The 4,336-nt window shown below is 40.2% G+C and overlaps 1 pseudogene; it reads right to left on the bottom strand.

Annotated features, from left to right (window-relative positions):
* Positions 1-2,439: 2,439 nt before the first annotated feature.
* On the bottom strand, positions 2,440-4,122 carry LOC138844835 (NIF3-like protein 1; annotated as a pseudogene).
* Positions 4,123-4,336: the final 214 nt, after the last annotated feature.

Genomic DNA, 4,336 nt, shown 5'->3' with positions numbered 1-4,336 from the left:
GGCAGTTGTAATCAAAACAGCATGGTACTGGTACAGAAACAGATGGATAGACCAATGGAACAGAATTGAAATACCAGAAATCAACCCAAACATCTACAGCCAACTTATATTTGATCAAGGATCTAAAACTACTTCCTGGAGCAAGGACAGTCTATTCAATAAATGGTGCTGGGAAAACTGGATTTCCACGTGCAGAAGCATGAAGCAAGACCCCTACCTTACGCCTTACACAAAAATCCACTCAACATGGATTAAAGACCTAAATCTACGACCTGACACCATCAAGTTACTAGAGAACATTGGAGAAACCCTTCAAGATATTGGCACAGGCAAAGAGTTTCAAGTTGCAGTTTTTTACTCATCCTAACTCACAAGCCTTCCCATATGTATCACAACAGTGACACCTAGAAGTTTAACAACAATTTGCTTGAAAATGGGGCATTTTCAGAATGGGTGACTAATGATAGCACCATTCAAACACAAATGGGCTTGGGCTCACTTTCTGTTTCTCTGACCATTTCAGTTACTCAAGTGTATATAAACCCTGACAGCTCATGTGAATGCAAATTCTACCATTTAGGGTTAGAAGTAAGTGTAGGGCTAGGTATAGGATGAGTGTTAGGGTTAGTATTAGGACTAGGATGGGAGCTAGGATTGGTGTTAAGGTTTAGAATGAGCGTTACTATTAAGACTATTGTTAGGGTTGGGGTTAGGGTAAGATTTAGAGCTAGGTTTACGTTTAGTGTCTGTGTTAGTATTAGGCTTATGGCAAGAGTTGGGGCTAGTTTTAGGATTAGGGTTCTGTTAAGTTTAGGCTTAGGTCTAGGGTTAGATCAAAAGCCTTGGCTAGGGCTAGGCTAAGGGTTAGGGCTACACATAGTTATGTTTAGCTTTAGGGTTAGAATAAGGATTAGGTCTAGGACTAGGGTTATATTTAGGATTAGATTTGTGATTAGAGTTATAGATAGGGTTAAGGCTATTGTTAGGCCTAGAGATAGAGCTAGGATTAGGGATAAGTTTAGGTGTAGGGCTAGGGATAGAGTTAGAGCTGTGGTTTTATGTACACTTTATATATATAAAATATATTTTTATATATGGTTATAAATATATATGGTTATATATCTATATATAATATATAGAGACAGCTGTGGTTATATATAATATACAGTTATAGTTGAAGTTAGGGTCATCATCACTAGGATGAAGCTTAGTCTTTATGTTAGCATGATGGTTAGTTTAAGGCTAGTGTTAGATATAGCATTAAAATTAGCATCAGGACTATGGGCAAGTTCACACTGAAGGCTAGTTTGTTTTAGGGTTAGGCCTAAGCAGAAAGATAGGATTAGTGTTGGGGTGAGATTTAAAATTAGTTTAAGATTAGGGTTAGATTTAGTTCTCTGGTAAATTTTAGAGTTAGAGCCAGAGTTAGGACTATGGTTAGAGCTAGTGTGATAGTTAAAGTTAGGACTATGGATAGGTTTAAGGCCAGGGTTAGGGTTAGGGCTAAGGCAGGGTTAAGTTTAAGTTTTGGTATTATTGTTAGGGTTAGAGTTGGGGCTCATATTAGGATTAAGGTTAATGCTTGAGTTATTAAGGCTAAAGTTAGGGATAGGATTAGTGCTAGTGTTAGAGTTTAGATTGGGGTAAAGCACCATGTTGGGATACAATTAGGATTTTGGCTAAGTATAGAGTTAAGGTAAGGTTATGGTTAAGATGAGGGCCAAATTTAGGGTTAATGCTTTGTCTAGCGATAGACCTAGTATTAGGCTTCAGAATTGGTTTAGATCTAGGGTTAGGTTTAGGGTTAGGGCTAGGACTAAGGCTAGGGCTAGGGCCAGGGTAAGGATTAGGGCTTGGACTAGTGTTATAATTTGGTTTATTTTTATAAAATAAAAAGCAATAAAGACATAGTAATCTGAATAGCAATCATATTAAAAACAATTTCCTCCTAATAAATCTCATGTTGATTCTGAAGCTGAGGTGAAAGACTGGAATTTAGGTGGACCTACAGAACATGGACACAGGGACAGACCATATCATCCCAAACTGGCTACTGCCTAAAGATAGGTGTTCAATTCCAAGTTTTTAAAGGACATTTTAAAACTAACCAATGGCAGAGATATCTAGGTTAACATATCCAAACTAAAATTAAAGTAAGGAGAGAATTACTTGGTTACTTCCCAAGAATCTTTAGTAAACTGATTTTCATTGATTTTTTTTTTTTTTTTTGGACAGGCAGAGTGGACAGTGAGAGAGAGAGACAGAGAGAAAGGTCTTCCTTTTGCCGTTGGTTCACCCCCCAATAGCCACTGCGGCCGGCGCATTATGCTGATCCGAAGGCAGGAGCCAGGTGATTCTCTTGGTCTCCCATGGGGTGCAGGACCCAAGCACTTGGGCCATCCTCCACTGCCTTCCCGGGCCACAGCAGAGAGGTGGCCTGGAAGAGGGGCAACCGGGACAGAATCCGGCGCCCCGACCGGGACTAGAACCCAGTGTGCCGGCGCCGCAAGGTGGAGGATTAGCCTATTGAGCCAAGGCGCTGGCCAATTGATCTTTCTTAATATTTGCTCTTCATTATGGTAGTTCAGTTATTTCCTTATGAACTATAAAACATTTGCTGAACCAGATAAACTAGAAAACATAATATAAGAGCAGTTCAAAAGGTTTGCAGAAAATGGAGTTGAAAGTTGTTTATTTTGTGAAATTTTTTTAATCTATGTAGTTTTCTCAAAATAAACATTTCCATGAACTTTTTGAAGCATCCTCATCCATCTTAAGATACTCTTCCAGAAAGATATATAAACTCCACTGACTCATGTTACATATCCACATGAGTGGAGATGCAATCTGTAGGTTGTATCATCTTGATGTTTCTGTATGCCTTATACCACACAAAGAAGAGCCCTGTCTGTCTCTGACAAGATAATATTAATCTAATTCTCCAAGCGGGTACCCAGAATATCACAAAGGTCAGAAAGAAAGCCTCATTCAGTGTTACTGTGTTCACAGAGGATGGCATTTATTCCTTGGGAAGTAGCATCCAGACCATCATGATGGGACATCCCACCCCTGAGGTACAGGTCTGCTTCCACACCCTGCAGGACACTGCTCCCAGAACCAGCACACAGGGCCACAGCTTTGACTCATGACGCTAAGGTCCCTCCTACCCCAAGAGCTAATTGAATATGAGTTAGTTTGAGGTGTCTTTTGATTCACTCAATCATGGTTGCCAAGGCAACAGATTCATCCAGGGTGCATGATCGACCCATTCCAGTATGTAGAGCAAAGGCTTCTCTGCAGTGACAGAATTTCAGATCTCTGGTAAAGTTATCTGTTTTGAGAGAGCTGAGCCACCACCTGCATCAAAGGCTTCTCAGTACAATTCAGGCGGATCCTTATTTTTCTCCTCACCAATCCTAGCAGAAAAAGAAGTGACAGGAACACCTTCAACTTCTCTCACTGCAGACACAACTTTGTCCATATCTTGGGTATGGTTAATGTTGAATTGTACTCAGTGGTTCCCTCTATCGGATAGCCATGAGCTTTGGAAGGATATGCCTGGATGTGCAGGCTCCAAGCCCTTTGGAAAAACAGTTTTTCAGTCCCTGGGGTGCAGCATCATAGGCTGTGTGAAGAGAGTAGATGCCAACTCTGTTCTCCAAAGCCTGGAACACCAGGCGCCCCTTTCAGGATGTCCAGGTAATACACTTTATGTGTAGGAAAATAGGTGGAAGGTAGGAAAACATGAGATCTGCCTTCTTATGCAGAGCCTCCCCCATCACCTGCTCAGTCAAGTCATTGGTCAGGAAGAGTGTATTTATAGTTTGTGGTGGGCTTGTTCCACCAGCAATCCAACATTGTCCCAACTCTCAGCAGAAGACAGGGATGCAAAGTCCTTCAAGGAGGAAATGAGAGTCTTCAGATCCATGAAGGAACAGGAAGAATTGTAGTTCAGAGATTGGACAAACCAGACTGTCATAGGGACCAGGCATAAGCAAGACAACATACAGCAATTGGCAAAACTCAAATTGAGTCCAGGTACATCTCCATAGCCTTTAATCTGTCTTTTTACATTGGCTTTTATTTTCTAAACATCATTTTTCAAGCTGTTGTATATTTGGATTGCAGAACAATTTATAAGATGAATTCTTCAACGTGAATTAGCGAAGCTAATTGTCAACTTTATTAAGGAGGATTGCTTTCTGTCCACCTAGTATAAAAATAAAATCAAGTAATGAAAAAACAAGAATACAAATTTAAAGGCAAAGAAACAGAAAGATCTGAAATTAGATCTAATAGAAAATGAGGAGCCCAACAAAAATCCCTTTATGTTGAT

This window comes from Oryctolagus cuniculus, chromosome 12, assembly GCF_964237555.1.
Source record: "Oryctolagus cuniculus chromosome 12, mOryCun1.1, whole genome shotgun sequence".
Lineage (NCBI taxonomy): Eukaryota > Metazoa > Chordata > Mammalia > Lagomorpha > Leporidae > Oryctolagus > Oryctolagus cuniculus.
Note: the sequence above shows the minus strand (reverse complement) of the source record. Positions and strands in the feature narration are given on the sequence as shown.